Source organism: Rhinolophus sinicus, chromosome 13 (assembly GCF_057876585.1).
Source record: "Rhinolophus sinicus isolate RSI-liver-muscle chromosome 13, RSI-T2T, whole genome shotgun sequence".
NCBI classification, from domain to species: Eukaryota; Metazoa; Chordata; class Mammalia; order Chiroptera; family Rhinolophidae; genus Rhinolophus; species Rhinolophus sinicus.
In genome coordinates, this window is record NC_142513.1 from 46,538,617 (window position 1) to 46,562,107 (window position 23,491).

General features: G+C 70.7%; 4 pseudogenes; all 4 read left to right on the forward strand.

Moving 5' to 3' along the window:
- The first annotated feature begins 9,754 nt into the window (after window positions 1-9,754).
- On the forward strand, window positions 9,755-9,873 carry LOC148756074 (5S ribosomal RNA; annotated as a pseudogene).
- A 3,624-nt stretch (window positions 9,874-13,497) lies between these two features.
- Window positions 13,498-13,616, forward strand: LOC148756075 (5S ribosomal RNA; annotated as a pseudogene).
- Window positions 13,617-17,249: 3,633 nt separating this feature from the next.
- LOC148756076 (5S ribosomal RNA) lies at window positions 17,250-17,368 on the forward strand (annotated as a pseudogene).
- Window positions 17,369-21,025: 3,657 nt separating this feature from the next.
- Window positions 21,026-21,144, forward strand: LOC148756077 (5S ribosomal RNA; annotated as a pseudogene).
- The last annotated feature ends 2,347 nt before the right edge of the window (window positions 21,145-23,491 follow it).

The window sequence follows — 23,491 nt, forward strand, 5'->3', positions numbered from 1 at the left end:
CTTCCCCCTGTACCCTGGTCTCCCAGTCCCCTGGTGTCCCGTTCCCACAGTCCCCTCGTCCCCCAGTCTCCCGGTTCCTCAGTCTTCCGGTCCCCACGTCCCCCCGTCCCCCGGTCTCTTGGTCCCCCGGTCGCCCGGTCTCCCTGTCTCCCGGTACCCCCATCCCCCCGTCCCACGGTCTACCGGATCCCGGTCCCCCCGTCCTCTTGTCCCCCCGTCCCCCAGTCCCCCCGTCCCCCGGTCTCCCGTTCCCCCCGTCCCACCATCCCCAGGGCTCACGGTCCCCCTGTCCCCCCGTCCCCCCGTCCCCCGTCCCCCGGTTCCCTGGTCTCACGTTCCCCCTGTCCCCCCTTCCACCGGTCTCCCGGTCCCCCCGTCCCCCCGTCCCCCGGTCTACCAGTCTCCCTGTCCCCCGGTCCCCCGGTCCCCACGCCCCGCCGTCCCCCTGTCTCCCGGTCGCCCGGTACCGCCGTCCACCGATCTCCCGGTCCTCTGGTCCCCCCATACCCCCTTCCCCCTCTACCCTGGTCTCCCAGTCCCCTGGTCTCCCGTTCCCACAGTCCCCCCGTCCCCCGGTCTCCGGGTCCCCCCGTCCCCCCATCCCCCGGTCTCCCGGTTCCTCAGTCTTCCGGTCCCCCGTCCCCCCGTCCCCCGGTCTCCCGGTCCCCCGGAATCCCGGACCCCCGTCCTCCCGTCCCCAGGTCTCCCGGTTCCTCGGTCTTCCAGTCCCCCCGTCCCCCTGTCCCGCGGTCTCCCAGTTACCCCCTTGCCACCATCCTCCCATCCCCCCCGTCCCCCGGTCTTTCGGTCCCCCGGTCCCCCCATCCCCAGGACCCCCCGTCCCCCCGTACCCCGATCTCCCGATTCCCCAGTCTCCCGTTCCCCCCGTCCCTCCTTCCCCCGGTCTCCCGGTCCCCCGGTCCCCCGGTCTCCAGGTCTCCCCGTCCCCCTGTCCCCCAGTCTCCTGGTCCTCCGGTCTCCCGGTCCCCCAGTCTCCCGGTCCCCTCATCCTCCCGTCCCCCGGGCTCCCCGTCCCCCTGTCCCCCTGTCCCAAAGTCTCCCGGTCCCCCGGTCCCCCGGTCTCCAGGTCTCCCCGTCCCCCTGTCCCCCAGTCTCCTGGTCCTCCGGTCTCCCGGTCCCCCAGTCTCCCGGTCCCCTCATCCTCCCATCCCCCGGGCTCCCCGTCCCCCTGTCCCCCTGTCCCAAAGTCTCCCGGTCCCCCGGTCCCCCGGTCTCCAGGTCCCACGGTCCCCCCATCCCTCCGTCCCCCGTTCTCCAGGTCCCCCGGTCTCCCGGTCCCCCCATCCCCCGGTCTCCCGGTCCCCCGTCCCACCCTACCCCTGTCCCACCATCCACCGGTCTTCCGGTCCCCCAGCACCCCGGTCTCCACGTCCCCCCATCCCCCTGTCCCCCGGTCTCCTGGCCCCCTGGTCTCCCGGTCACCCGTTCTCCCGGTCCCCCCGTTCCCCCGTACCCCGGTCTCCCGGTCCCCTGGTCCCCCGGTCTCCCGGTCCCCCGTTCTCCCGGTCCCCCCGACCCACGACCCCGGTCTCCCGGTTCCTCGGTCTTCCGGTCCCCCTGTCCCCCAGTCCCCCAGTCTCACGGTCCCCCGGTTACGCAGTCCCCAGTTCCCCCATCCCCCGTTGCCCTCGTCCCCCTGTCCCACGGTCTCCTGATCCCCCGGTCTCCCGGTCCCACCGTCCCCCCGAACCCCATTCACCGGTCTCCCATTCCCCCAATCCCCCAGTCGCCCCGTCCCCCCGTGCCGCGATCTCTCGGTCCCCCAGTCTCCCGGTCCCCCCATCCCCCCGTCCCCTGGTCTCCGGGTCCCCCGGTCCCACAGTACCCCCGTCACACCGCCCACCGGTCTCCCAGTTACCCCCGTGCCTCCATCCTCCCATCCCCCATTCCCCGGTCTTTCGGTCCCCCCCGTCCCCAGGTCCCCCCATCCCCCCGTCCCCCGATCTCCCGATTCCTCAGTCTCCCGTTCTCCCCGTCCCTCCTTCCCCCGGTCTCCCGGTCCCCCGGTCCACCGGTCTCCCGGTGCCCCATCCCTCCGTCCCTCCTTCCCCCGTTCTTCCTGTCCCCTGGTTCTTCTCTGGCCCCCAGTCTACAGGTACCCCCGCACTGCCGTCCGCCGGTCCCCCTGTTCCCCGGTCCCCCCGTCACCCCATCCCCCCATCCCCCAGTCTCCCGGTCCCCCAGTCCACCGGTCTCCCGGTGCCCCATCCCCCCGTCCCCCTATCCCCCGGTCTCCCGGTCCCCCTGTCCCCCGACCCCCCGTCCCCCCGTCCCCGGGTCTCCCTGTCCCCCGGTCCACCGATCTCCCGGTGCCCTGTCCCCCCCGTCCCCCCGTCCCCCGTTTCACGGTCCCCCGGTCTCCCGGTCCCCCATCTCCCCCTTCCCGCGGTCTCCCGGTCACCCGGATTCCAGGTCCACCCGTCCCCCCTTCTCCCGGTCTCCCGATCCCCCGTTCCCCTGGTCTCCCGTTCCCCCCTGTCCCCCCGTTCCCCGGTCTCCTGGTTCCCCCGTCCGCCGTCCCCCCTCCCCGCATCCCCCGGTCTCCTGGTTCCCCGGTCTCCCGGTCCCCCATCCCCCCCTTCCCGCGGTCTCCCGGTCACCCGGATTCCAGGTCCACCCGTCCCCCCCGTTCCCCGGTCTCCTGGTTCCCTGGTCTCCCGGTCCCTCCGTCCCCCCTTCCCCCCTCCCCACGTCCCCCGGTCTCCCAGTTACCCCGTCCCTACATGCTCCAATCCCTCCGTCCGCTGTACTCCCGGTCTCCCGGTCCACCCGTCCCCCTGTCCCCCCATCCCCCGGTCTCCCGGTCCCCCGTTCTCCCGGTCTCCTGTTCCCCCCGTCCCACCGTCCACCGGTCTCCCGGACCCCCAGCGCCCGGTCTCCACGTCCCCCTGTCCAACTGTCCCCCGGTCTCCCGTTCCCCCCATGCCCCCGTTCCCCGGTCTCCCGGTCCACGTGTCCCACCGTGCCCCGGTCTCTTGGTCCCCCAGTCGCCCGGTCCCACTGTCTACCGGTCCCCCGGCCCCCCCCCCCCCCGTCCTCTGGTCCCCCTGTCCCCCAGTCCACCAGTCTCCCGGTCTCCCGGTCCCCCCATCCCCACATACACCGGTCTCCCGGTCCCCTGGTCTCCCGGTCCCCCTGTCCCCCCCGTCCCCCGGTCTCCCAGTTACCCAAGTCCCTCCTTGCTCCCGACCCCCTGTCCCCCGGTCTCCCTGTTCCCCGTTCCCCTGGTCCCCCGGTCCCCCAGTCCCCCCATCTCCTGGTCCCCGCGTCCCCTGGTCCCCCTGTCCACCGGTCCCCCCATACCGCCAGTCCCCCCATCCCCGCGGTACCCCGACCCCGGTCCCCCCGAACCCCCGGTCCACTCGTCCACCTTTCCCCCCGCTTCCAGGTCCCCCATCTCCCGGACCCCCGTTCCTCCGGTCCCCCGGTTCCCGGGTCTCCCCGTCCCCCGGCCCCCTGTTTCCCGGTCCGCCCGTCCCTCCATCCCCCGGTCTCTGGTCTCCCGGTCCCCTGTCTCCTGCTCCCGCTGTCCCCATATACACACGTACTCCGGTACTCCTTACCCCGGTCCCCCCGTCCCCCGGGTTCCCAGTCCCCCAGGTCTCACATCTCCCTGTCCCCTGTCTCCCAGCCCCCGTCTCCCGGTTCCCCGTCCCCTGTCTCCCAGTCCCCCGTCTCCCGGTCCCTCGTCTCCCGGTCCCCCAGGTCCCCCCGTCCCCCCGTCCTCCCGTCCCCCATTCCCCCTGTCTCCCGGTCACCCCGTCCCCCCTTTCACCCATCTCCCGGTCCCCCCGTCCCCCCGTCTCCCCGTCTCCAGGTCCCCCAGGTACCCCCTTCCAACCGTCTTCGCGTACCCCAGTACCCCAGGTCCCCTCGTCCCCCCGTCCACCCATCCCCCGGGCCCCCGTCCCCCCGTCCCCCAGTGCCCACGTCTCCCGGTCCCCCAGTCCCCTGATCTCCCGGTCCCCCGTTCCCCCCTTACCCCCGTAACCCTGTACCCTGGTCTCCCGTCCCGTGGTCTCCCGTTCCCACAGTCCCCCCGTCTCCCGGTCTCCTGGACCCCGGTCTCCCGGTCCCCCATTCCCCCGTACCCATTCTCCCTGTCCCCGTTCTCCCGGTCCCCTGGTCCCACCATCCCCCTTCCCTTCGTACCACGGTTTCCCGGTCCCCCGGTCTCCCGGTCCCCCCGTCCTCCCATCCACCGGCCTTCCGGTATCCCCGTCCCCTGGTCTCCCGGTCTCCCGTTGCCCCGGTCTCCCGGTCCCCCAGTGCCCCGGTCCCTCCGTCCCCTCGTGCCCCGGTCCCCCGGTCTCCCGGTCCCTCTGTCCTCGGTCCCCCCGTCCCCCCCACCCTGTCCCCCGGTCTCCTGGTCCCCCTGTCCCCCGGTTCCCCCATCCCCCAGTCTCCCGGTCCTCCAGTTCCCCGGTCTCCCGGTACCCCCGTTCCCCCATCCCCCGGTCTCCCGGTACCCCGGTCCCACCGGCCCCCCGTCCCCCGGCCCCCCCGGTTCCCCGGTCTCACGGTACCCCTGTCCCCCCTTCCCCCGGTCTCCCTTTCCCCCCGTTCCGCCGTCCCCCGGTCTACCGTTGTCCTGTCCCCCGGTCCCCCGGTCCCCACGTCCCGCCGTCCCCTGGTCTACCGGACCCCGGTCCTGCCGTCCCCCGATCTCCCGGTCCCCCGGTCCCCCCTTACCCCCGTCCCCCTCTACCCTGGTTTCCCGGTACCCTGGTCTCCAGTTCCCACAGTCCCCCCATCCCCCGGTCTCTCGGACCCCGGTCTCCCGGTCCCCCCTTCCCCCGTACACCATTCTCCCTGTACCCTGGTCTCCTGGTCCCACGGTCCCCTCATACCCCCGTCCCCCTGTACCCTGGTCTCCCGGTTCCCTGGTCTCCCATTCCCACAGTCCCCCCGTACCCCGGTATCCCGGACCCCGGTTTCCCGGTCCCCCCTTCCCCCGTACCCCATTCTCCCTGTCCCTCGGTCTCCCTGTCCCCTGGTCCCACCGTCCACCCTTCCCCACGTCCCACGGTTTCCCGGTCCCCCGGTCTCCTGGTCCGCCCGTCCCCCCGTCCACCGGCCTTCCAGTATCCCCGTCCCCCGGTCTCCCGTAATCCCGTTGCCCCGGTCTCCTGGTCCCCCGGTGCCCCGGTCCCTCCGTCCCCTGGTGCCCCAGTCCCCCGGTCTTCTGGTCCCCCCTTTCCCCCTTCCCCCGGTCTCCCGGTCCCCGGTCCCCCCGTCCCCCCATCCCCCAATCACCCAGTCTCCCGGTCCCCCGATCCACCGGTCTCCCGGTGCCCCGTCCCACTGTCCCCCTGTACCCCGGTCTCCCGGTACCCCCTTCCCCTCATCCCCCGGTCTCCCGGTCCCCCGGTCTCCTGGTCCCCTGGTCTCCCAGTCCCCCCGTCCCCCCACCCCAGTCTCCCGTTCCCCCCATCCCCCTGTCCCCCGGTCTCCCAGTCTCCCGGTCCCCCTGTCCCTTGATCTCCTGTTACCCCCATTCCCCCGTCCACCGGTCTCCCGGTCCCCTGGTCCCCCGTTATACCGGTCCCCCCATCCCCCGTCCCCCGGTCTCCTGGTCCGCTCATCCCCCCATCCCCCGGTCTCCTTGTCCGCCCGTCCCCCCCGTCCCCCGGTCTCCCGTTCCCCCCCCCGTCCCCCCGTCCCCCGAGCTCTCGGTCCCCCCATCCCATCGTCCCCCAGTCTCCAGGTACCACAGTCTCCCGGTCCCCATGTCCTCCCGTATCCAGGTCTCCCGGTCCCCCAGTCCCCCAGTCCCCCAGTCCCCACTTCCCCCCATACCACAATATCCCAGTCCACTGTTCCCCCCATGCCCCCATCCCCCCGTACCCCGGTATCCCGGTCCTCTGATATCCCAGTCCCATGGTCCCACGGGCTCCCGATCACCCCGTCCCCCTGTACCCCGGTCTCCCGGTCCCAGGTTCCCCCCGTCCCCCCATCCCCCAGTCCCCCAGTCTCACGGTTCCCCCGTCATCCCTCCCCCGGTCCCCCTGTCCCCGGTACCCCCGTACCCCCGCCCTGTCCCCCGGTGTCCCGGTCACCCTGTCCCCCGGTCCCCCCGTACTCCCGTCCCCCCATCCCCCAGTCCCCCCATCCCCCAGTCTCCCGGTCCCCCGGTCTCCCAGTTACCCCGGTCCCTACGTGCTCCCGTCCTCCCGTCCCCCGCTCTCCCGGTCCCCCGGTCCCCCAGTCTCCCGGTCCTCTCGTCCCCCCTTCCCCCGTCCCCCTGTCTCCCGGTCTCCATGTCTCCCGGTCCACCGGTCTCCCGGTCCTGCTGTCCACCCATCCCCCGGTCCCCCGGTCTCCTGGTCCCGCTGTCCACCCATCCCCTGGTCTCCCCGTCCCCCGGTCTTCCAGTCCCCCCCGTCTCCCCGTCCCCCAATCTCCCGGTCCCCTGGTCCCACCTTCTCCCGGTCCACCCGTCCCCTTTTCCACCGGTCTCCCGGTCCCCCGGTGTCCCTTCCCCCCGTCCCCCGGTCTCCCGGTCCCCCGGTTTCCGTGTCCCCATGTCCCCCCGTCCCCCGATCTCCCAGTACCCCCGGTCCCACCATCCCGCCGTCCCCCCGTCCCCCGGTCTCCCTGTCCCCAGGTCTCCCGGTCCCCACATCCCCCCATCCCCCAGTCTCCCGGTCCCCCAGTCCACCGGTCTCCCTGTGCCCCGTCCCCCCTTCCCCCGTCCCCCGTTCTCCCGGTCCCCCCGTCCCCCGGTCTCCCGGTCCCCCCCCCCCGTTCCCCTGTCCCGCGGTTTCCCAGTTACCCCCGTGCCTCCATCCTCCCATCCCCCCGTCCCCCGGTCTTTCAGTCCCCCGGTCCCCTCGTCTCCAGTTCCCCCCTTCCCCCCGTCCCCCGATCTCCCGATTCCCCAGTCTCCCGTTCCCGTTCCCCCCGTCCCTCCTTGCCCCGGTCTCCCGGTCCCCCGGTCCACCGATCTCCCGGTGCCCCGTCCCCCCGTCCCTCCATCCCCCGTTCTTCCTGTCCCCTGGTTCTTCTCTGGCCCCGTCTGCTGGTCCCCCCGTTCCGCCGTCCCCAGGTCCCCCTGTCCCCTGGTCCTCGGTCCCCCCATCCCCCCATCCCCCAGTCTCCTGGTCCCCCGGTCCACCGGTCTCCTGATGCCCCGTCCCCCCTCCCCCGGTCTCCCGGTACCCCCATCCCCCCATCGCCCGGTCTCCCAGTCCCCCTGTCCCCTGACCCCCCGTCGCCCCGTCCCCCCGTCCCCAGGTCTCCCTGTCCCCCGGTCCACCGGTTTTGGGGAGCCATGGTTACAGCTAACTCTGAGCCTTAACAGAATGGCTCGGTTTATGCTTAACCTATTTCCTCCCCCTGAGGCAATTATCTCTGCCTGCACCTGGAGAGTGCTTGCAAGCTGCTCAGGAATGTGGTGGGAGCGGTCAGTTCCCGGACACAGAAGACTGATGGCTATTCAAGGCAATTGATAAGGATAATTGCTTTTGGGAGTTTTAGTTGTTTTGTAGTTTCTGTGTCTAAAGTTAAAGATTTACTGTTAATGAGGTAATGCATTTTTGTGCTTGTTAAACTGCACGTCCACAGAATGTATAAATTCTGCGGACAGAATAAACATAGTGGCTTCAGCATCACTGGGGTCCGCGATCGCCATCATCATTTTTGTGAGTGTCTTTTTTCATTCCCACTCCCCTTTTCAGGTACTGATCGACTTGTGGCAGCTGGCACGCCACAACCGGTCTCCCGGTGCCTGTCCCCCCCCCATCCCCCATCCCCCCGTTCCCCAGTCTCCCATTCTCCCGGTCCCCCGTCCCCCGGTCCCCACATCCCCCGGTCTCATGGTTCCCTGGTCTCCCAGTCCCCCGTCCCCCAGACACCCGGCCCCCGATCTCTCGGTCCCCAGGTCTCCCGGTCCCCCTATCCCCTCGTCCCCCGATCTCCCGGACCCCCGGTCCCCCGTCCCCCGGTCTCCCATTTACCCCGGTCCCTACATGCTCCCGTCCTCCCGTACCCCATTCTCCCGGTCCCCGGTCCCTCGGTATCCCGGTCCCCCGGTCCCCAGGTCTCCCGGTCTCCCGTTCCCCCCTTCCCCCTGTCCCCGGTCTCCCGGTCCCCGTGTCTCCCGGTCCACCGGTCTCCTGGTCCCGCCGTCCACCCATCCCCCGGTCTCCCCGTCCCCCGGTCCCCAAGTACCCCCGTCCCCCGTCCTCCAATCTCCCGGTCTCCTGGTTCCACCTTCTCCCGGTCCACCCGTCCCCTTTTCCACCGGTCTCCCGGTCTCCTGGTCTCCTGGTCCCGCTGTCCACCGATCCCCCGGTTCTCCCCATACCCCGGTCCCCCGTTTCCCGGTCCGCCCCTCCCGCGGTTCCCTGTCTCCCGGTGCCCCCGTCCCGCGGTCTCCCGTCTTGAGTTCACCCGGTCCCCCCGTCTCCCGGTGCCCCGTCTCCCGGTCCCCCGTCCTCCATCTTCCGGTCCCCCGTCTCCCCGTCCCCCTGTCTCCTGGTGCCCCAGTCCCCCAGTCTCCCCGTCCACCTGTTCCCCGACTCCCGGTCCCCCATCTCCCGATCGCCCGTCCCCCCCCGTCCCCCTGTCCTGCGGTCCCCCGTCTCCCGGTCCCCCCGTCTCCACCTTCCCCCGGTCCACCTGTCCCCCGGTCCCCCGGTACCCTGGTCCCCCAGTCCCCCGGTCCAACCGTCACCCGGTCCCTCCGTCCCCCGGTCCCCCGTCCCCCATCCCCCAGTCTCCCGGTCCCACAGGTCACCACATCCCCCGTCCCCCTATTCCCCCGTCCCCCGTTCTCCCGGTTCCCCTGTCCCCCGGTGTCACGGACCCCCCATCCCCCCATCCCCCGGTCTCCCGGTCCCCTGGTGCCACGGTCCCACGGTCTCCAGGTCTCCCCGTGCTCCCGACCCCGGTCTCCAAGTCCCCCGGCCCCCGGTCTCCCGGTTTCACCGTCCCCACGTGCCCTGCTCTCCTGGTCCCCCGGTCTCCCGTTACCCCTGTTCCCCCGTCCACCGGTCTCCCTGTCCCTCCGTCCCCCTGTGCCCGGGTCTCCAATCCCCCAGTCCCCCGGTCTCCCGGCCCTCCCGTCCACCTATCACCCGGTCTCCCGGTCCCCCGGTCTCCCAGTCCCCCGGTCCCCCCGTCCCCCGGGCTCCCAGTTACCCCGGTCCCTCCATGCTCCCATCCCCTTGTCCCTCAGTGCCAAGGTTCCCCAGTCCCCCGGTGCCCCCTTCCCCCCGACACACTGTCCTGCAATATCCCAGTTCCCCGTATCCCCCCATCCCCCAGTACCCCTGTCGCCCCGGTCTCCCGGTTCCACGGTGCCCCGGTCCCCCGGTACACCCGTACTCCTGTACTCCCGTCCTCCGGTCTCCCGGTCCCCCGGTCGCCCCTTCCTCCCGTTCCCCCATCCTCTGGTCTACCGGTCCCCGGGGAGAGGGGTTGGGATAGGGGCGCGTGGAAAAAGCCGTTCGGGGCATGGGGAGTCCCAGGATGCCAGGGCGCCCAGACATAAGTCACAGTCGGGGAAGTGACAGAGGCCCGTGGAGCCACTATGGCAGGGGGCACGAAGGGGCCTCGCTGCGGGCCAGGAGTAGCCCGTCGCCCACACCAGCAGCATCTGGAGGAGGTGGAGAGCGGGCGGGAGGCGCTCAGGCAGACGTGCTCGCCACCCGAACGGCCCAGCAGCATGGCGCGCGCTCAGAGGCAGGTCAGGAGCAGGCTCTTGGAGTGCCGGGAGCCGGTTCCCAGCGCCTAAGGCCAGACCACCCTGAACGCGCCAGATCTCGTCTGATCTCGGAAGCTAAGCAGGGCCGGGCCTGCTTAGTACTTGGATGGGAGACCGCCTGGGAATACCTGTAGGCTTTTGCTCGCCTCTCCTTTTGCAACGCCTCCCCGGCGAGGCTCCCTCCGAACCCCTGCCGCCCCTTGCCTCTCTGCAGCCGCCCAGCCAGCCCAAGGTCCCCCTGAACAGCAGAGGGTTAGCCGCCCGGCACTGCAAGCTGGCATCCCCGGCCGCACACCAGGCCCGTCGGCCAGGGCTCCCCCGCAAACCCTCTTCTTAGTCCTCTTCAGTCCCGCAGGCCGTCATCTCGAACCCTTCGCCGACCCTAGGTCGCCGCCGCCGCCGCCAGCGCTGCCCTCTCCCCCGCCGCCACCGCCAAATCCGCCACCATCACCGCGCTCCCCACAACCCCCTCCAGCGCTGCCCTCACCCCTGCCCCCGCCCTCGCCGCCGCCAGCGCTGTACTGCTTTAATCTCCCGCCTCTGCTCTCCCCTCCTCCGCCGCCAGCACCGCCCTCTTTCCCGCTACCGCTGCCGCAGGCGCCAACCCTCCCCGCGCCCAGCGCCCGCCGACACAGCCCCCAATGCTGCCGCCGCCTCCATCGCCGACCTCGCAACACTCCCGCGTCGCCGCTGCTGCCGCCGCCGCCGCCGCCGCCATCATCGCGCTCCCCACACCCTCCGCCAGCGCTACCCTCGCCCCCTCCCCCGCCCCCGCCGCCGCCATCGCTGTACTCCGTCAAACTCCCTCTTCTGCTCTCGCCCCCTCTGCCGCCAGCACCGCGCTCCCCATCCCCGCCGCCAGTGCTGCCCTCTCCCCCACCCCCGCCCCCGCCGCCGCCATTGGCGCACTCCCTCAATCTCCCTCCTCTGCTCTCCCCGCCTCCAGCACCGCCATCTCCCCCGCCCCCGCCCCCGCCGCCACCATCGCCATACTCCCTCAATCTCCCGCCTCTGCTCTCCCCCACCCCGCCGCCGCCGCCATCGCTCCCCGTACCCCGGCGCCCACCGTCAAAGCCCCCATTGTCGCCGCCGCCATCGCCGCCCTGGCGCCATCCTCGCGGTTGCCATCGACTACCTCCCCACCATCCCCTGCCTCCGCCGCCGCAGCCGCCCCCGCCGCCGCCGCCGCGGGATCCTCCCACAACTCCCAAGCCCAGGGTTGCCTGCTGGTGCAGGCCTCCAGCAGCCTTGGGGGTAAACCTGGTGGCGGTAGGGGGGCGGGGTGTATGGCGGTCTGGGTCCGGGGAGTCCCAGGATGCCAGAGTTCCACGACTTCTGGCACCATCAGGGAAGTGGCAGTGTCCCATGGAGCCTCGGGTGGCGCGAAGGGGCCTCGCTGTCGGCCAAGAGTAGCCCGCCGCCCACGCCAGGGGCATTCGGAAGAGGCGGGGAGCCGGACTGGGGGGGGGACGCGGTGCTGGCAGAGCCGGCCTGCGGGTCGATGCTCGCCACCGGAGCGGTGCATCTGCATGGCGCGCGCTCACGAGGAAGGCCGGGAGCAGACTCCTGGGGCACGGGGAGCCGGGTCCCAGCGTCTACCGCCATACCACCCTGAACGCGCCCGATCTCCTCTGATCTCGGGAGCGAAGCAGGGAGGGGCCTGGTTAGTTCTTGGATGGGAGACCGCCTGGGAATACCTGTAGGCTTTTGCTCGCCTCTCCTTTTGCACCGCCCCCCCCCGCGTGGCTCCCTCCGAACCCCTGCCGCCCCTTGCCCCTCTGCAGCCGCCCAGCCAGCCGAAGGTCCCCCTGGCCAGTGGCCGGTCAGCCACCCGGCACTACAAGCTGGCAGCCCCGGCCGCACACCAGGCCCGTCGGCCAGGGGTCAGCCCCTCACCCTCTTCTTAGTCCTCTTCGCTGAGGCAGGCAGTCAGCCAGCAGCAGTTAGCCGAGCCTGTGTCTCCGCCGGCAGGCACCTCTCCCCACACCCCTGCGCGCCTCCTCCCATCGCCCACAAGAGCCAGGAACCTTCCCTTCCCGCCGTTCGCGGTGGCCCCAACACACAGGGTACAAAGAGCCGGGTCAAACCAGGGGACGGATGGAGCACCACCCCAACACACCGCACGCCCTCGGACTCCAGGAGAGACCACCACAAGCGGAATTGCAGGCACGCAGGCACACAGCCCTCTCAACCAGGGTGCCTGTGGGTGCCACTCTCCTCCCGCGTCGGGGGGTTCCTGGGCGGGGCTCGGAGCCCACTGGCCCTCCCGCCCGGCCTGGGGGCTTCAAGGGTGACTTTCAATGCCCGGGCACTGCCTCCTCCGTGGAGCCCAGCCACGGGCATGACCACACTTCGGTTTTGAAGCTGCCACTTCAAAGCAGCGTCAGTGCGTCTGTCCCCGTCCGTGTGCCCGCTAGTGCGTCCCTCCCCCCTCCCCCACCCCATGTCTCGCTGTCTCTGCGACGTGCCTGTTGGGCTCTGGCTCTCGCTCAGGAGCTCTCTCCCCGCGTGCCAGCCCCCTCTTTCGCTGTCTCTGTCCATGTCTCTCTGTATGTCTAGGTACATACAGGTACATATAGGTGTATATTTCGATCTCGCTCCGTCTTACTCCTCCTCCCGTTTTGTCTGTCGGGCCCTGTCCTTCGGGGACTCTAGTCCCTCTGCCCGCACGAGAACGCAGGATATGGCGAGGCCAAGAAGGAACACCAACAGAGCCACGGATAGGGAGATCACAGCACTATGTCTCACGGGCGGCTGGCTCAGAGACACGGCAAGCCGGAGCCGCCCGATCCCCGACCTGCCGGCCGCTTCTCTGCCAACCCACCGACACACCGCCCGTCGACCCACCAAGCCGGCCCACTGCAATCCGCGCCCCTCTGCAATTTGCAGTCCACCATCCGCGCTTCCTAGCTTGGCCACCGCAGCTCCTCCGGTGGCCAATGGCCAACGGGCAACAGCTGATGGCCAAGCGGTCACAGCTGATGACCATGCAGCCCCCAAGCAGCACCCCTCCACGCGAGGCCCAGTGCCTGGAGAGTGCTCTCTGGGAGTCTGTCCCCACAGTCCCCGTCTGTCTCTCTCCGCCACTCTCTTGCTCCGTCTCTGGCCTTCCCTCATCCTCTCTCTCACCTCCCTGGGTCAGGAGATGTGACGTGTAGCCAGTGAAGGGACCGGAGATCGGGCGGGGCTCCGGGTCGCTGACGAGGGTCGAGGGCCCAGACTGAAGGCTTGTGACGAAGGGTGGCTGCAGTCTGGAGCTGCTGCGCCCTGGTGGCGCGCGGGTGGCTCTCCCTGGCTTTGGGCCAGTGGGTGGGGCCGGCCAGGGCCCGGGCCTGGGTTGCATGTCCCTAGGGCCGGAGGGGACTGAGAGGACCCTGCGACCCCCTCGGTGGCCCTGAGAGGTGGGGACAGCACAGCAGCAAGGGGGGTGTGCGGTTGTGGGGCTGGGCGCAGATGAGAGGGGTTGGGGTAGGGGGGCGGGGTAAAAGCCCTTCGGGGCATGGGAGTCCCAGGATGCCAGGGCGCCCAGACATATGTCACAGTCAGGGAAGTGACAGAGGCCCGTGGAGCCACTGGGGGGCGCGAAGGGGCCTCGCTGCGGGCCAGGAGTAGCCCGTCGCCCACACCAGCGGCGTCCGGAGGAGGCGGGGAGCGCGCGGGAGGCGCTCAGGCAGACGTGCTCGCCACCCGAACGGCCCAGCAGCATGGCGCGCGCTCAGAGGCAGGTCGGGAGCAGGCTCTTGGAGTGCCGGGAGCCGGGTCCCAGCGCCTAAGGCCAGACCACCCTGAACGCGCCAGATCTCGTCTGATCTCGGAAGCTAAGCAGGGCCGGGCCTGCTTAGTACTTGGATGGGAGACCGCCTGGGAATACCTGTAGGCTTTTGCTCGCCTCTCCTTTTGCAACGCCTCCCCGGCGAGGCTCCCTCCTTACCCCTGCCGCCCCTTGCCTCTCTGCAGCCGCCCAGCCAGCCCAAGGTCCCCCTGAACAGCAGAGGGTTAGCCGCCCGGCACTGCAAGCTGGCATCCCCGGCCGCACACCAGGCCCGTCGGCCAGGGCTCCCCCGCACACCCTCTTCTTAGTCCTCTTCAGTCCCGCAGGCCGTCATCTCGAACCCTTCGCCGACCCTAGGTCGCCGCCGCCGCAGCCAGCGCTGCCCTCTCCCCCGCCGCCACCGCCAAATCCGCCACCATCACCGCGCTCCCCACAACCCCCTCCAGCGCTGCCCTCACCCCTGCCCCCGCCCTCGCCGCCGCCAGCGCTGTACTGCTTCAATCTCCCGCCTCTGCTCTCCCCTCCTCCGCCGCCAGCACCGCCCTCTTCCCCGCTACCGCCGCCGCAGGCGCCAACCCTCCCCGCGCCCAGCGCCCGCCGACACAGCCCCCAACGCTGCCGCCGCCTCCATCGCCGACCTCGCAACACTCCCGCGCCGCCGCCGCCGCCGCCGCCGCCGCCGCCATCACCGCGCTCCCCACCCCCTCCGCCAGCGCTACCCTCGCCCCCTCCCCCGCCGCCGCCATCGCTGTACTCCGTCAAACTCCCTCTTCTGCTCTCGCCCCCTCTGCCGCCAGCACCGCGCTCCCCATCCCCGCCGCCAGTGCTGCCCTCTCCCCCACCCCCGCCCCCGCCGCCGCCGCCATTGCCGCACTCCCTCAATCTCCCTCCTCTGCTCTCCCCGCCTCCAGCACCGCCATCTCCCCCGCCCCCGCCCCCGCCGCCACCATCGCCATACTCCCTCAATCTCCCGCCTCTGCTCTCCCCCACCCCGCCGCCGCCGCCATTGCTCCCCGTGCCCCGGCGCCCACCGTCAAAGCCCCCATTGTCGCCGCCGCCATCGCCGCCCTGGCGCCATCCTCGCGGTTGCCATCGACTACCTCCCCACCATCCCCTGCCTCCGCCGCCGCAGACGCCCCCGCCGCCGCCGCCGCCGCCGCCGCCGCGGGATCCTCCCACAACTCCCAAGCCCAGGGTTGCCTGCTGGTGCAGGCCTCCAGCAGCCTTGGGGGTAAACCTGGTGGCGGTAGGGGGGCGGGGTGTATGGCGGTCTGGGTCCGGGGAGTCCCAGGATGCCAGAGTTCCACGACTTCTGGCACCATCAGGGAAGTGGCAGTGTCCCATGGGGCCTCGGGTGGCGCGAAGGGGCCTCGCTGCCGGCCAGGAGTAGCCCGCCGCCCACGCCAGGGGCATTCGGAAGAGGCGGGGAGCCGGACTGGGGGGGGGAAGCGGTGCTGGCAGAGCCGGCCTGCGGGTCGATGCTCGCCACCGGAGCGGCGCATCTGCATGGCGCGCGCTCACGAGGCAGGCCGGGAGCAGACTCCTGGGGCACGGGGAGCCGGGTACCAGCGTCTACCGCCATACCACCCTGAACGCGCCCGATCTCCTCTGATCTCGGGAGCGAAGCAGGGAGGGGCCTGGTTAGTTCTTGGATGGGAGACCGCCTGGGAATACCTGTAGGCTTTTGCTCGCCTCTCCTTTTGCACCGCCCCCCCCCCCCGCGTGGCTCCCTCCGAACCCCTGCCGCCCCTTGCCCCTCTGCAGCCGCCCAGCCAGCCGAAGGTCCCCCTGGCCAGTGGCCGGTCAGCCACCCGGCACTACAAGCTGGCAGCCCCGGCCGCACACCAGGCCCGTCGGCCAGGGGTCAGCCCCTCACCCTCTTCTTAGTCCTCTTCGCTGAGGCAGGCAGTCAGCCAGCAGCAGTTAGCCGAGCCTGTGTCTCCGCCGGCAGGCACCTCTCCCCACACCCCTGCGCGCCTCCTCCCATCGCCCACAAGAGCCAGGAAACTTCCCTTCCCGCCGTTCGCGGTGGCCCCAACACACAGGGTACAAAGAGCCGGGTCAAACCAGGGGACGGATGGAGCACCACCCCAACACACCACACGCCCTCGGACTCCAGGAGAGACCACCACAAGCGGAATTGCAGGCACGCAGGCACACAGTCCTCTCAACCAGGGTGCCTGTGGGTGCCACTCTCCTCCCGCGGCGGGGGGTTCCTGGGCGGGGCTCGGAGCCCACTGGCCCTCCCGCCCGGCCTGGGGGCTTCAAGGGTGACTTTCAATGCCCGGGCACTGCCTCCTCCGTGGAGCCCAGCCACGGGCATGACCACACTTCGGTTTTGAAGCTGCCACTTCAAAGCAGCGTCAGTGCGTCTGTCCCCGTCCGTGTGCCCGCTAGTGCGTCCCTCCCCCCTCCCCCACCCCATGTCTCGCTGTCTCTGCGACGTGCCTGTTGGGCTCTGGCTCTCGCTCAGGAGCTCTCTCCCCGCGTGCCAGCCCCCTCTTTCGCTGTCTCTGTCCATGTCTCTCTGTATGTCTAGGTACATACAGGTACATATAGGTGTATATTTCGATCTCGCTCCGTCTTACTCCTCCTCCCGTTTTGTCTGTCGGGCCCTGTCCTGCGGGGACTCTAGTCCCTCTGCCCGCACGAGAACGCAGGATATGGCGAGGCCAAGAAGGAACACCAACAGAGCCACGGATAGGGAGCTCACAGCACTATGTCTCACGGGCGGCTGGCTCGGAGACACGGCAAGCCGGAGCCGCCCGATCCCCGACCTGCCGGCCGCTTCTCTGCCAACCCACCGACACACCGCCCGTCGACCCACCAAGCCGGCCCACTGCAATCCGCGCCCCTCTGCAATTTGCAGTCCACCATCCGCGCTTCCTAGCTTGGCCACCGCAGCTCCTCCGGTGGCCAATGGCCAACGGGCAACAGCTGATGGCCAAGCGGTCACAGCTGATGACCATGCAGCCCCCAAGCAGCACCCCTCCACGCGAGGCCCAGAGCCTGGAGAGTGCTCTCTGGGAGTCTGTCCCCACAGTCCCCGTCTGTCTCTCTCCGCCACTCTCTTGCTCCGTCTCTGGCCTTCCCTCATCCTCTCTCTCACCTCCCTGGGTCAGGAGATGTGACGTGTAGCCAGTGAAGGGACCGGAGATCGGGCGGGGCTCCGGGTCGCTGACGAGGGTCGAGGGCCCAGACTGAAGGCTTGTGACGAAGGGTGGCTGCAGACTGGAGCTGCTGCGCCCTGGTGGCGCGCGGGTGGCTCTCCCTGGCTTTGGGCCAGTGGGTGGGGCCGGCCAGGGCCCGGGCCTGGGTTGCATGTCCCTAGGGCCGGAGGGGACTGAGAGGACCCTGCGACCCCCTCGGTGGCCCTGAGAGGTGGGGACAGCACAGCAGCAAGGGGGGTGTGCGGTTGTGGGGCTGGGCGCAGATGAGAGGGGTTGGGGTAGGGGGGCGGGGTAAAAGCCCTTCGGGGCATGGGAGTCCCAGGATGCCAGGGCGCCCAGACATATGTCACAGTCAGGGAAGTGACAGAGGCCCGTGGAGCCACTGGGGGGCGCGAAGGGGCCTCGCTGCGGGCCAGGAGTAGCCCGTCGCCCACACCAGCGGCGTCCGGAGGAGGCGGGGAGCGCGCGGGAGGCGCTCAGGCAGACGTGCTCGCCACCCGAACGGCCCAGCAGCATGGCGCGCGCTCAGAGGCAGGTCGGGAGCAGGCTCTTGGAGTGCCGGGAGCCGGGTCCCAGCGCCTAAGGCCAGACCACCCTGAACGCGCCAGATCTCGTCTGATCTCGGAAGCTAAGCAGGGCCGGGCCTGCTTAGTACTTGGATGGGAGACCGCCTGGGAATACCTGTAGGCTTTTGCTCGCCTCTCCTTTTGCAACGCCTCCCCGGCGAGGCTCCCTCCGAACCCCTGCCGCCCCTTGCCTCTCTGCAGCCGCCCAGCCAGCCCAAGGTCCCCCTGAACAGCAGAGGGTTAGCCGCCCGGCACTGCAAGCTGGCATCCCCGGCCGCACACCAGGCCCGTCGCCCAGGGCTCCCCCGCACACCCTCTTCTTAGTCCTCTTCAGTCCCGCAGGCCGTCATCTCGAACCCTTCGCCGACCCTAGGTCGCCGCCGCCGCCGCCAGCGCTGCCCTCTCCCCCGCCGCCACCGCCAAATCCGCCACCATCACCGCGCTCCACACAACCCCCTCCAGCGCTGCCCTCACCCCTTCCCCCGCCCTCGCCGCCGCCAGCGCTGTACTGCTTCAATCTCCCGCCTCTGCTCTCCCCTCCTCCGCCGCCAGCACCGCCCTCTTCCCCGCTACCGCCGCCGCAGGCGCCAACCCTCCCCGCGCCCAGCGCCCGCCGACACAGCCCCCAACGCTGCCGCCGCCTCCATCGCCGACCTCGCAACACTCCCGCGCCGCCGCCGCCGCCGCCGCCGCCGCCGCCGCCGCCATCACCGCGCTCCCCACCCCCTCTGCCAGCGCTACCCTCGCCCCCTCCCCCGCCCCCGCCGCCGCCATCTCTGTACTCCATCAAACTCCCTCTTCTGCTCTCGCCCCCTCTGCCGCCAGCATCGCGCTCCCCATCCCCGCCGCCAGTGCTGCCCTCTCCCCCACCCCCGCCCCCGCCGCCGCCGCCATTGCCGCACTCCCTCAATCTCCCTCCTCTGCTCTCCCCGCCTCCAGCACCGCCATCTCCCCCGCCCCCGCCCCCGCCGCCACCATCGCCATACTCCCTCAATCTCCCGCCTCTGCTCTCCCCCCACCCCCCGCCGCCGCCGCCATTGCTCCCCGTGCCCCGGCGCCCACCGTCAAAGCCCCCATTGTCGCCGCCGCCATCGCCGCCCTGGCACCATCCTCGCGGTTGCCATCGACTACCTCCCCACCATCCCCTGCCTCCGCCGCCGCAGACGCCCCCGCCGCCGCCGCCGCCGCCGCCGCCGCCGCGGGATCCTCCCACAACTCCCAAGCCCAGGGTTGCCTGCTGGTGCAGGCCTCCAGCAGCCTTGGGGGTAAACCTGGTGGCGGTAGGGGGGCGGGGTGTATGGCGGTCTGGGTCCGGGGAGTCCCAGGATGCCAGAGTTCCACGACTTCTGGCACCATCAGGGAAGTGGCAGTGTCCCATGGGGCCTCGGGTGGCGCGAAGGGGCCTCGCTGCCGGCCAGGAGTAGCCCGCCGCCCACGCCAGGGGCATTCGGAAGAGGCGGGGAGCCGGACTGGGGGGGGGAAGCGGTGCTGGCAGAGCCGGCCTGCGGGTCGATGCTCGCCACCGGAGCGGCGCATCTGCATGGCGCGCGCTCACGAGGCAGGCCGGGAGCAGACTCCTGGGGCACGGGGAGCCGGGTACCAGCGTCTACCGCCATACCACCCTGAACGCGCCCGATCTCCTCTGATCTCGGGAGCTAAGCAGGGAGGGGCCTGGTTAGTTCTTGGATGGGAGACCGCCTGGGAATACCTGTAGGCTTTTGCTCGCCTCTCCTTTTGCACCGCCCCCCCCCCCCCCCGCGTGGCTCCCTCCGAACCCCTGCCGCCCCTTGCCCCTCTGCAGCCGCCCAGCCAGCCGAAGGTCCCCCTGGCCAGTGGCCGGTCAGCCACCCGGCACTACAAGCTGGCAGCCCCGGCCGCACACCAGGCCCGTCGGCCAGGGGTCAGCCCCTCACCCTCTTCTTAGTCCTCTTCGCTGAGGCAGGCAGTCAGCCAGCAGCAGTTAGCCGAGCCTGTGTCTCCGCCGGCAGGCACCTCTCCCCACACCACTGCGCGCCCCCTCCCTTCGCCCACAAGAGCCAGGAACCTTCCCTTCCCGCCGTTCGCGGTGGCCCCAACACACAGGGTACAAAGAGCCGGGTCAAACCAGGGGACGGATGGAGCACCACCCCAACACACCGCACGCCCTCGGACTCCAGGAGAGACCACCGCAAGCGGAAGTGCAGGCACGCAGGCACACAGCCCTCTCAACCAGGGTGCCTGTGGGTGCCACTCTCCTCCCGCGGGGGGGGGGGGTTCCTGCGCGGGGCTCGGAGCCCACTGGCCCTCCCGCCCGGCCTGGGGGCTTCAAGGGTGACTTTCAATGCCCGGGCACTGCCTCCTCCGTGGAGCCCAGCCACGGGCATGACCACACTTCGGTTTTGAAGCTGCCACTTCAAAGCAGCGTCAGTGCGTCTGTCCCCGTCCGTGTGCCCGCTAGTGCGTCCCTCCCCCCTCCCCCACCCCATGTCTCGCTGTCTCTGCGACGTGCCTGTTGGGCTCTGGCTCTCGCTCAGGAGCTCTCTCCCCGCGTGCCAGCCCCCTCTTTCTCTGTCTCTGTCCATGTCTCTCTGTATGTCTAGGTACATACAGGTACATATAGGTGTATATTTCGATCTCGCTCCGTCTTACTCCTCCTCCCGTTTTGTCTGTCGGGCCCTGTCCTGCGGGGACTCTAGTCCCTCTGCCCGCACAAGAACGCAGGATATGGCGAGGCCAAGAAGGAACACCAACAGAGCCACGGATAGGGAGCTCACAGCACTATGTCTCACGGGCGGCTGGCTCGGAGACACGGCAAGCCGGAGCCGCCCGATCCCCGACCTGCCGGCCGCTTCTCTGCCAACCCACCGACACACCGCCCGTCGACCCACCAAGCCGGCCCACTGCAATCCGCGCCCCTCTGCAATTTGCAGTCCACCATCCGCGCTTCCTAGCTTGGCCACCGCAGCTCCTCCGGTGGCCAATGGCCAACGGGCAACAGCTGATGGCCAAGCGGTCACAGCTGATGACCATGCAGCCCCCAAGCAGCACCCCTCCACGCGAGGCCCAGAGCCTGGAGAGTGCTCTCTGGGAGTCTGTCCCCACAGTCCCCGTCTGTCTCTCTCCGCCACTCTCTTGCTCCGTCTCTGGCCTTCCCTCATCCTCTCTCTCACCTCCCTGGGTCAGGAGATGTGACGTGTAGCCAGTGAAGGGACCGGAGATCGGGCGGGGCTCCGGGTCGCTGACGAGGGTCGAGGGCCCAGACTGAAGGCTTGTGACGAAGGGTGGCTGCAGACTGGAGCTGCTGCGCCCTGGTGGCGCGCGGGTGGCTCTCCCTGGCTTTGGGCCAGTGGGTGGGGCCGGCCAGGGCCCGGGCCTGGGTTGCATGTCCCTAGGGCCGGAGGGGACTGAGAGGACCCTGCGACCCCCTCGGTGGCCCTGAGAGGTGGGGACAGCACAGCAGCAAGGGGGGTGTGCGGTTGTGGGGCTGGGCGCAGATGAGAGGGGTTGGGGTAGGGGGGCGGGGTAAAAGCCCTTCGGGGCATGGGAGTCCCAGGATGCCAGGGCGCCCAGACATATGTCACAGTCAGGGAAGTGACAGAGGCCCGTGGAGCCACTGGGGGGCGCGAAGGGGCCTCGCTGCGGGCCAGGAGTAGCCCGTCGCCCACACCAGCGGCGTCCGGAGGAGGCGGGGAGCGCGCGGGAGGCGCTCAGGCAGACGTGCTCGCCACCCGAACGGCCCAGCAGCATGGCGCGCGCTCAGAGGCAGGTCGGGAGCAGGCTCTTGGAGTGCCGGGAGCCGGGTCCCAGCGCCTAAGGCCAGACCACCCTGAACGCGCCAGATCTCGTCTGATCTCGGAAGCTAAGCAGGGCCGGGCCTGCTTAGTACTTGGATGGGAGACCGCCTGGGAATACCTGTAGGCTTTTGCTCGCCTCTCCTTTTGCAACGCCTCCCCGGCGAGGCTCCCTCCGAACCCCTGCCGCCCCTTGCCTCTCTGCAGCCGCCCAGCCAGCCCAAGGTCCCCCTGAACAGCAGAGGGTTAGCCGCCCGGCACTGCAAGCTGGCATCCCCGGCCGCACACCAGGCCCGTCGGCCAGGGCTCCCCCGCACACCCTCTTCTTAGTCCTCTTCAGTCCCGCAGGCCGTCATCTCGAACCCTTCGCCGACCCTAGGTCGCCGCCGCCGCCGCCAGCGCTGCCCTCTCCCCCGCCGCCACCGCCAAATCCGCCACCATCACCGCGCTCCACACAACCCCCTCCAGCGCTGCCCTCACCCCTGCCCCCGCCCTCGCCGCCGCCAGCGCTGTACTGCTTCAATCTCCCGCCTCTGCTCTCCCCTCCTCCGCCGCCAGCACCGCCCTCTTCCCCGCTACCGCCGCCGCAGGCGCCAACCCTCCCCGCGCCCAGCGCCCGCCGACACAGCCCCCAACGCTGCCGCCGCCTCCATCGCCGACCTCGCAACACTCCCGCGCCGCCGCCGCCGCCGCCGCCGCCGCCGCCGCCGCCGCCGCCGCCATCACCGCGCTCCCCACACCCTCCGCCAGCGCTACCCTCGCCCCCTCCCCCGCCCCCGCCGCCGCCATCTCTGTACTCCATCAAACTCCCTCTTCTGCTCTCGCCCCCTCTGCCGCCAGCACCGCGCTCCCCATCCCCGCCGCCAGTGCTGCCCTCTCCCCCACCCCCGCCCCCGCCGCCGCCATTGCCGCACTCCCTCAATCTCCCTCCTCTGCTCTCCCCGCCTCCAGCACCGCCATCTCCCCCGCCCCCGCCCCCGCCGCCACCATCGCCATACTCCCTCAATCTCCCGCCTCTGCTCTCCCCCCCCCCCGCCGCCGCCGCCAGCGCTCCCCGTGCCCCGGCGCCCACCGTCAAAGCCCCCATTGTCGCCGCCGCCATCGCCGCCCTGGCGCCATCCTCGCGGTTGCCATCGACTACCTCCCCACCATCCCCTGCCTCCGCCGCCGCAGACGCCCCCGCCGCCGCCGCCGCCGCCGCCGCCGCGGGATCCTCCCACAACTCCCAAGCCCAGGGTTGCCTGCTGGTGCAGGCCTCCAGCAGCCTTGGGGGTAAACCTGGTGGCGGTAGGGGGGCGGGGTGTATGGCGGTCTGGGTCCGGGGAGTCCCAGGATGCCAGAGTTCCACGACTTCTGGCACCATCAGGGAAGTGGCAGTGTCCCATGGGGCCTCGGGTGGCGCGAAGGGGCCTCGCTGCCGGCCAGGAGTAGCCCGCCGCCCACACCAGGGGCATTCGGAAGAGGCGGGGAGCCGGACTGGGGGGGGGAAGCGGTGCTGGCAGAGCCGGCCTGCGGGTCGATGCTCGCCACCGGAGTGGCGCATCTGCATGGCGCGCGCTCACGAGGCAGGCCGGGAGCAGACTCCTGGGGCACGGGGAGCCGGGTACCAGCGTCTACCGCCATACCACCCTGAACGCGCCCGATCTCCTCTGATCTCGGGAGCTAAGCAGGGAGGGGCCTGGTTAGTTCTTGGATGGGAGACCGCCTGGGAATACCTGTAGGCTTTTCCTCGCCTCTCCTTTTGCACAACCCCCCCCCCCCCCCCCCCCCCCCGGCGTGGCTCCCTCCGAACCCCTGCCGCCCCTTGCCCCTCTGCAGCCGCCCAGCCAGCCGAAGGTCCCCCTGGCCACTGGCCGGTCAGCCACCCGGCACTACAAGCTGGCAGCCCCGGCCGCACACCAGGCCCGTCGGCCAGGGGTCAGCCCCTCACCCTCTTCTTAGTCCTCTTCGCTGAGGCAGGCAGTCAGCCAGCAGCAGTTAGCCGAGCCTGTGTCTCCGCCGGCAGGCACCTCTCCCCACACCACTGCGCGCCCCCTCCCTTCGCCCACAAGAGCCAGGAACCTTCCCTTCCCGCCGTTCGCGGTGGCCCCAACACACAGGGTACAAAGAGCCGGGTCAAACCAGGGGACGGATGGAGCACCACCCCAACACACCGCACGCCCTCGGACTCCAGGAGAGACCACCGCAAGCGGAAGTGCAGGCACGCAGGCACACAGCCCTCTCAACCAGGGTGCCTGTGGGTGCCACTCTCCTCCCGCGGGGGGGGGGGGGTTCCTGCGCGGGGCTCGGAGCCCACTGGCCCTCCCGCCCGGCCTGGGGCTTCAAGGGTGACTTTCAATGCCCGGGCACTGCCTCCTCCGTGGAGCCCAGCCACGGGCATGACCACACTTCGGTTTTGAAGCTGCCACTTCAAAGCAGCGTCAGTGCGTCTGTCCCCGTCCGTGTGCCCGCTAGTGCGTCCCTCCCCCCTCCCCCACCCCATG